This window comes from Crocodylus siamensis, chromosome 2, assembly GCF_052110815.1.
Source record: "Crocodylus siamensis isolate JL-2025a chromosome 2, ASM5211081v1, whole genome shotgun sequence".
Lineage (NCBI taxonomy): Eukaryota > Metazoa > Chordata > Crocodylia > Crocodylidae > Crocodylus > Crocodylus siamensis.
The window spans coordinates 228,150,433-228,163,685 of NC_143396.1; the positions used below are offsets into that span (position 1 = coordinate 228,150,433).

Consider the following 13,253-nt stretch of genomic DNA (forward strand, 5'->3'; position numbering starts at 1 on the left):
ATTTGTGCTAATTCATGTATTCACCCCAAATATGTGAATTAACCTGAATAGCTTTCTGGCAGAGGGCATTCCTGAAGCATACGATATGCAAAGAGTCATGAAAAGAGTAAACATTTGGGGAACGAGACACTTATCAGTCAAGAAACGAGATGACTCTGGGTAATGGAAGACAAAGTACTTTATTTCTAGCACGGCCAGTCCAGAGAGAAAACCAATAGTTTTGTTTCTAATGTTATAGCAACCTCCAATGTGCTTTGAACAACTGGGAAACTTTAAAAAAGCTGTCCTATTTTAAAAGCACTCTACTCAAGCTTCCAGGCAGGGCACACACTGAACATCTGGAGATGTGTATCCCCTGAACAAGGGTGACTGTCTGTGGTCCTTGTCAGGGTCAAGAGAATGAAAGAGTTAAGTATTACCATACACTAAGAGTATGGATTGTTAGCCCATAGTTTGTAATGTGTTTTGGGGGTCCTTCATATAGAATTATATAAAAGAAACAAATTCATACATCCATAAGGGCACAGGGTTATCACTGCAGAGGTCAGGGTGGAAAGCTTTCCCCTTCTCAGCTTTCCACATTTGGAAAGTCCCACAAGGTTTCTTTCATGAGTTTTCCATCAAGTCATTCCACTACCCATCAGATCATTCCCCAGTCCATCACCAAACACCCCTGTCCATGGAATAAGCCCCAGTGGTGGGGCCCCAACATCCACCGTGGTCCTAGCACCCTCTGGAACTTCTTCCTCAGCAAGGCGCTAGCAACTGACTCTTAGCGTTTTCCCTAAGTGAGGGAAGAGAAGAAAGAGAGATTCCCACCGCACAAAAGGCCTTCACACAAGAGTTAATACAGCCTCAGGACTTCATCAGCTTTTTTGAAGATTGCCCAGTTGTTTCCTGCAGCAGACAATGTGGATGGCAAATGTGATCTCTCACTGCCCCATCCTCCTCCACTGACCACTAGCCTTAGACTCAGCACCTGGGGTGGCCCCTTCCTCGCTGAGCTAAAGGAGAAGGGCATCTGCATAGTGTCAGTAAGGGTGCTATGGATGTAGAGACCATGCAGGGCAAAGATCTACATACAGAGAGAGTTCTTTGTACACAGAACCCAAAGAGACAAATCCCAGGCCCCTTTTTCCAGAAGGGAAGGGAAGAGAAGCAAAGAAAAGTTGCATGGCCTGTTAAGAAGAAGACTGACTGAGAAGACATGAAAGCTTACTAAAAGCTGTAATTAAAGTTGGCTTGCTTGTACACTTCTGTAATCAATGTTAGCAACCAGGAGACTCAAACTGATCAAAAATTAACAGTTCTTACAAATGCCTGAGAGCCAGAAGTACTACGTGAAATTCCTTCCCATATTAAACCAGGGATGCTCAGTAAAACTAAGGTCTTTATAGGAAAAAGAATACAAGCTGGATAAAAACAAGCTGTCACCCATTGCATAGGTTCTCTTTGTGCTAAGAATTCCTCCCAACAATGAAATATGAGGATTACCAGCCATTCTGTATTAACAAAAACTCAAAAGAATAAACTACAGCAACCAGGATAGGAGCCCTAGCTGGAGACTAATTCAGTTTCCATCCTGCTGCAAGACTAAAATTAATTGTAAATCTTTGAATGTTAAATATTTGGCCTAAAGTGACACTGTCAAGTGTGCAAGTGTTGTTCCTATGGAGGAAGAAAAGGTTTTCCAAAATCCAATGCATTTAATGATTAGTAAAAGCTGACAGGCTAGTGGGTCAAATTCATCCTTTGTGTAATTCTGCTGAGAGCGATGTTTATTTGGGGGATAGATATTTTAATCTAAGGTTTTTTAAATGTGAGCTTCCCCCCTGTAAAACAAAGTTTCTTTTACATACATGTCCAAATACCTCTGAACTGTAGGAAAGTTTGCCTCCTGATTTGAACTTTGCAGTTGGATCCTTCATAATGAGACAAAACAAAAACCCTAAATTTTGAACTACTCAGACTCTTGAGAAGTTGGGACTTGCATATTTGGACTCTAAGGATTTGGTCCAACTCTAGTTCTGAAGACTAAGAATGAACAGAATAAAATAAGCTTGAAAAATAAAGCCACATTTTATAATGTCAGTTGCACCTTACAAAAAACAGCTTGATCTATGACCTTTTTGTTTTGCTCTGCGGTTTTGTTTTTGCTTGTCTGCTTGTTAATTTTTACATTGGTCTTCACAGAAATTACAACAAGAGAGAATTTGGCCCATTCTGAATTGTCAGTATTTTTTTAAAAGAAGCTCAATTTGAAGCAGTGTGTGTGTTTTCTTTAAATACAAACATCATCCCCAGTGCTATAAGACTGACTATGGCAGCTCGTGCAGAAAAGAGAGAAAAGAATGCTATTAGAAGTTCATGACTGCATTACTGTAGGGACCAGACATGCAGAAGTGAAACATAACTTCTGTCCCAAAGAATAAAAGTTCTAAATAGACAAAACAAAAGGTGTGAAGGGAAATCAGGAGTCAAAGAGAATTAAGTAAAGCTTTGGAAGACCAATCTATTTTCACTGACCAAGTTCCATGAAGAACAAGTAACCAAACGCAAGTTATAGTGAAAAGTGAATTTGATTGTAAACATTATTTCTAGTTCAATCATCTGGTATTACATATTTTTACAACTAGTTTCCCTAATCTGTGCTTATATATCTGCTTCTCATTCCTATAAACACTGATTGTAGAGAATGTGGAAAAAAATTGTATTGTTAGCATCTTCTTTCTTATTATTCCCTATTTAGGGGTTGGCAACTTACATACATTTGACACAGATATCTGTTCACATCTACTGAGTGAACTTTATACTCTGGCTCTCCAAGTCTGACACCCTTGGTTCAAAACTATAGTTTTCCTTCTTCTAAGCGAGTTGCCTGGGAAATTTCTAAATTATTTTTTAATTAAAAGTATGCATGGCTCAGTTTCCCTATACACTATCATATTGGCTAGGGACAGTAATTCAAAAAGCCTGAGCCTGAATTGATTCAATCTTTGAAAGTCAGTCTAACCTGGCAGGGCTGAACCAGTTTGCAAGTGCACAGACATTCCCTCTGGACTGAGAAAATGTAGACACATCCCTGCAGTGGCTCAGGCTAGAAGCTGGAGGGCACTAGGGCAAGCCCTCCCTTCCCTTCCATAGTGATGAGCTGAGGGGGGGCATGGCCAGGCCTCAGCAGGATGCTCCAATTATGGAGCACCACCCCCGCCCCCTTTCTGCTCCTGACCAGCCAGAGAGCCAGCAAGGAGTTGATACTACAGTGTTTAGCACCCCATCAAAAAAACAAAAGCCTCTCTCATTAGTTTAAATTCTTCTTAAACAGCTTTTTTCAAGGAAGGGGAAAAAGGACATTACCAGCTGACCTGTTGATTAGCTCCAAAAAGCTCTAAGCAGACACTGTCCTGTCTGCCTTACACAGACACCTCTAAGCATTAGCTAGCATAGCACATACTGGCTATGGTCCATGCTCTGGGAAAGGAGAGAGCAGGAAACCCTGCCTGAGTAGGGAGTGGTGGCGGGGGGGGTGGGAATCAGGGGGAAGCCAAGCAGATGCTGCTGAACCTACAGTCCCTGCCAGAGCTCCGGCTAGGGAGCAGAGGGGTGGGGCCAGCCCTGCTCTGGAGCAGACAGCCCAGTCCAGGGCTGCAAAGCATCTGGGATGCTGGGGGACTCTGGTTTAAGTTAAACCAGGAAGACCTACTAGGACTGCACAGGTTTATTACTTCTCTAGGACAAGGAATGAAAGATGGGGGTTGGTCACACAGACATTTGGGAAAGAACTATCAAGAATTGCCACCATGTAAAGGAGTTACTTTAGAAATTCAATGGAAGAGCAGCTATTGACCATCCACTTTTCAGAACTAACTGGTGAAGGGAAGCAAAACATGTTTAAAATACTATGACTACGCCTAGAAAGGATAAACTGAGGAGGCAGGACACTCTGGAAACAACTTTGTGATTGATGGTCAGTTCCAGGAGGCAGATGGAGTCCTTGCCACTAGTGGCTAGAGACGCAGGTAATGCTGACAACATGGGCACTTAGATTGCCTATACACGAACACAAAGGCTGCTCCAATGCACTGGAATTCCAGCATGTCAGAGTATGGCAATTACCACACTCCAGCAGCCTCATGAGTCTCATGTATCAGCATCCTCATACTTAAAAGTGCTGGCAGGCATGCTTTATCTAAAGCTCATCAAACGAGCTTTAGTTCAAGTGCCCCTGCCACCATTTTTAAGATCAGGGATGCTAATACACAAGACATCACAGAGTGGCTTTGAGAGCCACTCTAATTAAAGTGCTGCCCCCCCCCCACAAGAACCTGTAAAAGTGCCATGTATAAGCTTTGCTTTTCCATCCTAACCTAAGGAGCCTACAATACTGCATTCCAGTTGGCTAATACAAGTTGTTTTATTAAAAAAAATCCTGTCTCATGTCTTTGCAAACTCCTGTTGGCTGTATAGTTTCCAAGAGGGATACGTCTCTTTGAGTTCAAGTTTCTTTGGATTTACTGAAAGATCCACAGCAAGAGACAGTAATACTAAAAGCCAGGACTCACGTCAGGACAACAGGAAGTACAGGTTTCCCTCCAGCAAAAAGCAGAGCTCTTCAGCCTAGTGTTAAAATTGACACTCCTGCAGGGACTGTAAAAAAGTTGGGGACATAATACACCCCATGCACCTATGACACTGATACACTGGTACAATTATACTGAGCTCAGCAAAGTGTCACTGGCATGAAACCATGTGGAGGATCAGGCCCCTGACCTCTGTTAGGTTAATGTCCTTTTAAATGTTGACCAATGAAGATACCCTACTCATCTTTAACAGCCTGTCTAATTTCTGTTGAGGTCAATGGATCATAATTCTTCCTTCCTCTCAACCTTTAAATTATCCTTCAGGGTAAATTGTTACTTCACACAACACCTATGACAATAAACCCCTTTCTAGGGGTTTACTGAAAACTTAATACAAATAGGCTAGTGTTGAAGAGAGAAACCTCACTCCCCAGCTGCACTGAACCACTTCACAGCCCTAAAGTTTCCTCTTGTTGACAGGCATTGCTACAGTGGCATTACACCACCTCACTCAAAGCTACCTTCATATAAGGGAAACTACTGAAAATCCAGTGCACTTTGATGCTCTACAATTGCTACAACAGTTGCAAATTGGGCATAATATATAGCACCTTTCAGTACTTAGCTTAGAATCCAAGGAAAGATAATACCTATTAAAAACACACAACCAGCCAAACTCAGCATGGATCACACTCACTCTTTACCTCCAGGAACTCTATGCCTTCAAAAGCAAGCCTTTAAAGGGCAGATGTTAGGTTCTTGCCAGATTCAAGACATTTCCATACTCAAAACTGGATTTTATCTAGGTTTCAAAGGTCAGGGCCTTCTCTAATGCAGCATCATTTCCCTCTAAGGTAGCACTCATTACAAACAACAGAAGTGTTGGGGTGAAAACAGAGAAAGACATTATTAACCACCTTGCATAACAAAGAAGCCATCTCTCCCTGGAGTCTGCTAATGCCTGTAGCTGAGTTTAAATGCAGAAGTCACTGTCACTCCTACCTCCCACCCACTCACCCCCCATGATCACTAGAATTCTTAGTGAGGTTTTATTTACTCCATTTTGGGGCCGTAAAGAGGGCAACTCAGAAAGATGTAAAACTTGAAACTGGTCTCAAGGACCCAAACTTCACACCAGGAGACCAGCTAACTGACATCCAATTCCAAACCTTGGCAAAATTTGGGAAAGGAGGAGGGTGGCAAATCAGGTCTAGTAACAGATGCTCTCAGCAAATTATCTGGCTCCTACCAGCCCAGCTGCAGCGCAGGATGCAGAAAAGAAACAGCAATTTTATGTAGAGCCTTTTCAGAGGCAAAGGTTAATCAATCAGGCTATTACTCAATCTATCCGCTAACTTTGACATGGCTGATCACAAGGTACTGCTGACTCAATTATAGGTTTAGGCAAACACAGAGAATTTCACTAAGCTGGCTGCAATCATTCCTGTCCAGCAGATCCCAAGAGACACATGATGAGCAGCTGTTCCTCTTCTCCACGAGCCCTGGTATGCAAAGTTCCATGGAGCTTGGACCTGTCAACGCTTCCAATTAATTACGCAAAAGTTTTAGATACTGTGAGGTGACCTGGGCTGTTATACCAACTGTATATTGATGACACACAGCTTTATACATCCTTTTTTTTTTTTTTTTTTTTTTTTTTATACAGACAGGAGTTTTCCAGCTACAATCATAGAATCATAGAAAATTAGGATTAGGAGGGACCTGAGGAGGTCATCTAATCCAACCCCATGCTAAAAGCACAACCATCTCCAACTAAATCATCCCAGCCAAAGCTTTGTCTAGCCAGGTCTTAAAAACTTCCAAGGATGGAGATTTCACAACCTCTCTGGGTAACCTGCTCCAGTGCATTACTACCTTTCTCGTGAGAAAGTTTTTCCTAATATCTAACCTAAACTTCTCGTGCAGCAACTTGAGAACATTGTTCCTTGTTCTGCCATCTGCCACCACTGAGAGCAGTCTAGCTCCATCCCTCTGGAGCCACCCTTTAGGGAGTTGAAGGCTACTATTAAATCCCCCCTCAGTCTTCTCTTCTCCAGACTAAATAAGCCCAGTTCCCCCAGCCCCAGAAGTCCCCCAGTACCCCAGCCCCCTAACCATTTTCACTGCTGTCTGTTGGACTCTCTCCAATTTATCCACATCCTTCCTGTAGTGGGGGGCCCAAAACTGGACACAGTACTCCAGATGTGGCCTCACCAGTGCAGAATAGAAAGGCGAAGAATCACTTCCCTCAATCTGCTGCCAATGCTCCTACTAACGCAGCCTAGTATGCTGTTAGCCTTCTTTGCAGCAAATGAATACTGTTGGCTCATATTCAGCTTATTATCCACTGTAACCCCAAGGCATTTTTCGCTGACTGCTTAGCCAGTCAGTCCTCAGTGGTGCATGGGATTGTTCTGTCCTAAGAAAGGACTTGACACTTTTCCTCATTACACCTCATGAGATTTCTTTTGGCCCAATCCTCCAACTTGTCAAGGTCTCTCTGACTATTAAACCTACCCTTCAGCATATCTACTACTCTCCTAGCTTGGAGTCATCTACAAGCTTGCTGAGGGTGCACTCCATCCCATCTTCCAGGTTGTTGATGAAGATACTGAACAAAACTGTTCGCAGGACCAACCCCTGGGACACTCCACTTGATATGAGCTGCCAACTAGACAGAGCCATTGTTTACTACCCTTTGAGCCTGATGATACAGCCAGTCTTCTATCCACCTCATAGTACATCTATTCAACACATACTCCCTTAGTTTGCTTGTGAGAATGTTATGAGAGACTGTATCAAACGTTCTGCTAAAGTCAAGGTGTAATCATGTCCACTACTCTTCTTGCATTCACAGAGCCAGTCTTCTCATCATAGAAGGCAATCAGGTTGGTCAGATGTGACTGACCCTCAGTGAATCCAGGATGACTGTTCCTAATCACCTTCTCCTCCAAGTGCTTAGAAATGGCTTCTATGAGGACCTGCTCCATGATTTTTCCAGGGACTGAGATGAGTCAAACCAGTCTGTACTTCCCCAGATCCTCCTTATAGATTCATAGATGTTAGGGTTGGAAGAGACCTCAGTAGGTCATCAAGTCTGACCCCCTGCCCTGGGCAGGAAAGAACGTTGGGGTCCTTCTTCTCTTTCTTAAAGATAAGTACTATCCAACTGTCTAGGACCTCTCCCAATTGCCAGGAGTTCTCAAAAATAATGGCCAGAGGCTCTGCAGTCACATCAGCCAACTCCCTCAGCACTCTCAGGTGCATCACATCCGGCTCCATGGACTTGTACACATCCAGATTTTCTAAATAGTCCCTAACCTGCTCTTTCATTACTATTGACTGTTCACCTCCACCCCAAGCTGTGCTGCCAGATGCAGTAGTCTGGGAGTTGACCTTACTTGTGAGACTGAGGAGAACTACATAAGACTGGCCCATACTTGTAGGGGGCAGATTAGAAAAGCAAAAGTGGTGACTGAATTCAGGTTAGCATCCAAAAAACAAGGACAATAAGAAGTCCTTCTATAGGTACATAGGTAACAGGAGGAAAAACGGTGGAAACATAGAAACACTGCTCAATGCATCTGGACATCTGATCACTGACACCAAGGAGAAAACTGAACTCCTAAGCCAGTACTTCACATTTGTATTCCACCAGTCTATGAATAATAGCCTTCCAAATGCAAATATGACACAGAATAGTCACAGCATGGATGATCAACTACCAACAGTGATTGTAGAGCTAGTGAAAGAACAGCTAGAGGGGCTGGATACCTATAAGTCAGCAGGACTGGATAAACTGCATCCAAGAGTCCTGAACGAACTAACCTAAGTAATCGCAGAACCACTGGCAAACCTCTGAGAATTTCTGACACTCAGGAGAGGTCCCAGAAGACTGGAAGAGTGCCAAGGTTGTGCACATCTTCAGGAAAGAGAGAAGAGAGGACCCAGGGAACTACAGGCCAATCCACCTGACCTCAATCCCATGAAAAATTTCTCAAGGAGTATGTGATAAGCTAATAGAAGGCAAAATTCTGAACAACAGCCAGCATGGTTTTGTCACAGGTAGGTCATGTCTGACAAACGTCATCTCCTTCAGTGACCAGGTTACTCACCACCTGGATAAGGAAGATAAGGTCGACATCATTTGTTGGACTTTAGGAAGGCCTTTGACTTGGTGTCCCATGAGGCTGGAGGGAAAAGTAGGGGACTACAGGCTCAATAACTCAACAGTCAGATGGATGGGAAACTGGCTTCAGGGAGTACTAATAGACAAATCTATGTTGACCTGGTGATCTGGATGTTGGGGTGAAAAGCATGCTGGCAAAGATCACCAATGACACTAAGCTCTGGGGAAGTGCAGCCACGCCTTGGGGCACGCTGATGATCCAGGCAGACCTAGACAGATCAGTTAGATGGGTGGACCAGAACTAGATGCTGTTCAACACTGAAAAGTGTACAGCACCCGACCTGGGGAGGAAAAATCCACAACAAACTTACAGACTCGGTGGCGCTACACTAGCTAGCACCATGTCTGAAAGGAACCTAGGGGTCATAATTGACCATAAAATGAATATGAGCCACTAGTGTGGTGCTACAATTAGCAGAGCAAACAATACGCTAGCATGCATCAACCGATGCATCTCAAGCAAAACTAAGGAAGTTATTCTCCCACTCTACTTGGCATTAGTGAGGCCGCAGCTGGAGTACTGCATCCAATTCTGGGCACCACACTTCAAGAAGAGTGTGGAGAAGCTTGAAACAGTCCAGAGAAGAGCCACACATATGATTAGAGGCCTGAAGAGCAAGCCATACAAGGAAAGGCTGACAGATATGGGACTGTTCAGCCTAGAAAGGAGAAGACTCCGGGGGGGATTTGGTGACAGCTTACAAATACATCAGGGAAGAGCATCAGGGGCTAGTGATGCGACTTTGGTCAAGCCGTAGTTGGTCTATGTGACTTTGGTCAGGCTGCAGTTGGATCTCATGAGGTCCCTTCCAGCAGTAAACTTCTGTGAATCTGTGAAAAAGGCATTGGGTATTTCAGCCTTTTCTGCATCATCTGTCACTAGGTTGCTTTCCCCATTTAGTAAGGGACTTGCACTTTCCCTGATCTTTCTTTTGTGCTGACATACTTGTAGAAACCCTTCTTTTTACCCTTCACGTCTCTTGCTAGCTGCAACTCCACTAGCACTTTGGCTTTCCTGATTTCCTCCCTCCGTGCCAAGTTAGTCCAATGCAGGAATCACATGCAGCCTAAAGGAAAGGCAGCCAGCTCGAATGAACCCTAGAAACACAGAAGTACCTGCTGGATGTGGAATGTGCTATGAAGTACTGGTGAGCTAAGGCAGTGCATGTCCTTGGATCGTAAATTGGAATGGACATGTAACAGACTGCCAATGTGGGCTCAGCAGATTGGCTTGAGATACTTACCCTGGGCTAGAAACAGTGCCAGTGAACTCTGAGCAACCCCAAGGGTGGAGCCGGGGAGCCCTGCCCTGTGGAAAAGGAGAATCCAATGGAAATAAGGGGTTTTCAATCCCCTCATTTGCATAGAAGAGGGATGGCCAGAGTTGGGGGCCCACCACCCTGAGCCCTGGTTGGCCCATTTGCAAGCCAGGGAGGGACTGCCAGAGGGGATAAAACCAGCAGCCAAAGTGGTGGGTGAGGGTTGCTGACAGTGACTCCAGGGAATGACACAGGAGGCCTAAGAAGAGCTGGGGTGAGCTGACCTGGCAGAGGGAGCAGAGACCCTGCTGAAGAGCCTTGAAGGTCCTGGGAGAAAAAGGCAGTAGCAGTTGGCAGTGCCTCCATCCCTGCAGCAAAGAGAGCAGCAGCCAGGGCTTGGAGCAGACAGCTGGTGCCCCAAGACCCCATTGCAGTGTACTGGACATGCCATGCATCCCGGAGGCTAGGAGTGGCAGTCAGCCCTGCTGTTCCACTGTGCAGAAGCAGCAGAGGCCAGGAGCGCAGGTGGCATCCTTATCTGGAGCAGGGAGCTGAGCCAGTGAGTTGAGGAAACCCCTCACCTTCCCTGGGGAAGCAGGACAGCAGCAGGCAAGGCATTGGGATCCTGAGGAGCAGCAGAGTGCCAGGATGAGGGGCCCCAGAAGCTTGGGGTGCAGACCGGTACTCAGAGCAGGACTGGTGAGGCATCTGAGGTGCCCGGCTAGTCATCTGGAGCAGGGGTTTAGAGCAGTGACCTCTGGGAGCTGATGTGCTGCCAACCCCCCTTTGCCACTGACGGCTTCAGAGGGGACTCAGTCCTGTCCCTTATTCTGCAGCTGATTGTCATCAGATGGAGTCCCTGAGTTTTGTGCTTGAGTCATGCAGATTGTTGCAGGAGCCTACTCTGTTGCTTGTTGGTTGCCACAGAGGGTCACCCTTCAGCTTCTTTGGGGGGTTGGCGTTTGATACAATTTCATTGCTGCAGACCAGAAGAGCTTAACCTGTTGCAGTCTGTCGCTTATTGGGAAGCCTGTTGGAGCTACTGGGAGTGAGCACCTTGCTTCCTTGTGGTAGCACCTCAGCAGTGGCTGAAAGCTGCCAGTTACCCTACCTGTGGTTCTTGAGTCAAGGGTTGACTAATGCATTCTGGTTCGTTTTGTGATTCTGGTTATGCCATTTAAGTTCACTTGTAAATAACCTTTCCTATTATTCTTGTTTTGTAAATAAAGTGTAAATAGTTAAATCAGTTAAGTGTTAGACCTTCTTGGGACTACGGGCTGCTCTGTGGGGAGCAGGGGCCAGCTGGAAAGTAAACTGGTGCTGGCCGGAAGCCCTGCCCCACTCTCACCACACCATCCCTGATATTGGGCAGGGGTCACAACTATTGGGCCACCACCCAGGTTACAGACACTTTACACAAAAGCAGTCCCCAAAAGTGCCTCCTTCCATCTCCAACTAGCAAAATGACACCATTTGCAATTCTTCCTAAATGCTAGCCTGATCCCAAGTGTTCCTCACTTCCAGGCCAGACTGCTGGGACTTTTCCTTGGCCTGGATGAGAAGTTCAACAAACACACAACTAAGTACACAAGGTGCCAGCCCATATCCTATTCAGAGAAACCAAAAGCTGAAACCAAAAGCACTCATGTAATAACAGTACTTCACCATCTACACTCACTGTTCTCCAGGTGCATATCACTTTATAAAGTCCATTATGGGATAAGACCATGCCATCTCAGAAACTGCCTCTTCTTCCTGGGTCCAACACACCAGCTACACTCTTCCAAAAGAGTATGTTTAATACAGCTGAGGTATTCACCTGGCAGAGAAAGCATCTTCTCAACAATAGGCCCTGGGCTCTGGAAATCTTCCTTAGGAAAACAAGAAGCTGTACTCCTCCCACCCACAGGTCATGCTGCAAGATTTACTGTATGCCCTAACATCCCTCAGAGGACCTGAACAGAAGGTCTAATGGTATGTCCAAAGTGTACCCAATAATTAAAGGAGAATGGAGGACTGACTGCTCTTCTGGGCTGTTCTCTCTAGATTTTATGAACACCATGGTCATAAGCCCTTTAAAAATGAGGACAGGTACATTAAATAAGGGAGACAGAAAAACAAAAAACTGCCTTTCCTGATGCTGGGCCATATGCAACAGATGTCCTCAAAATCCTCTGAGAGGATCTGAGGGTAAACCAAAACGATGATTGGTAGGTTCAGTTTTCACTTAGTGGTCAGTTGAGATTGTTCAAGAGGCAATAGTCTTCAGGGATTCATACAACGTCCCTGAACAATGTAAAAAGATGTAAAAAAGAGCAAAGGCAAAACAGATATTTCCAGAAAAGCCACAGAATGACCTAACCTGGTTGCAAAATGGGGGTTTGGGGTATTAAACATTAATTCTCTTTTTGTAAAACACATACAGATGCATATACTTGTGTCCTAGCCTCTCTTGCTCTCCTAGGACCAAAGTCAATCAAACATATAAAACATCCATCTCACCTTTATAGCTATTAAGTGGCTTTGTTTTACTGTGGGGGCAAAGTCATACATTATGCAACTTTCCACAGATAAGTAGTTAGCATTTTTTTTAAACCATCTATGACTTCTCATACATTTGCAAACTGCTCAAAGGGGAAACAGAAAAGGCAGTTCCATAGTTAAAAATAAAGAAAAATAAGTTAGTTTAATAAATCAAGGGAAAAATCATAGAAAAAAATACCCACTATGCCATTTTGGTAATTAGTAGAGTATATGAACTGTAGTCCATATATCTGACTGAAAGTCAGTATATGGATGTAATAATAATCCATTGTAGTAGTGTCCAAAGATCCCACCAGAGCCAAGGCTCCACTGTACATTGTACCTGGTGCAAAGGTGAGGGAGCCATCAAGAAGGTTGAAGATAGCTTCCCAAGCCAGTTCCAGAACAGACCACATATTACTAAAGGAAGCCAAGGAGCCACTCTAATTTATACCATTGGCATGAAGCTGTGGGGAACCTTTGGTCAGTGGAAGATCTGTGTAATGTGCTGCAACATCAGGTGATGATGCCAGTTAATGATTCTAAGAGCAAAGCACTACATTATTCTGCACCATGGAGTTAACATTCAATTTTGTTAGCTAGGCACAGTTACTACCACATACAAGGCAATGACCATCACTGGTCAGCTGAGTTATTTTAGAAGGTCAATTTCTAGGCAGTATTCAGGGATGTGGGCAATGA

General features: G+C 44.5%; 1 protein-coding gene across 5 annotated transcripts in view; it reads right to left on the minus strand.

Annotated features, from left to right (window-relative positions):
• The window catches only part of DPF3 (double PHD fingers 3), a 238,363-nt gene that overhangs the window by 137,393 nt on the left and 87,717 nt on the right, over positions 1-13,253 (minus strand). The window lies entirely within an intron of this gene.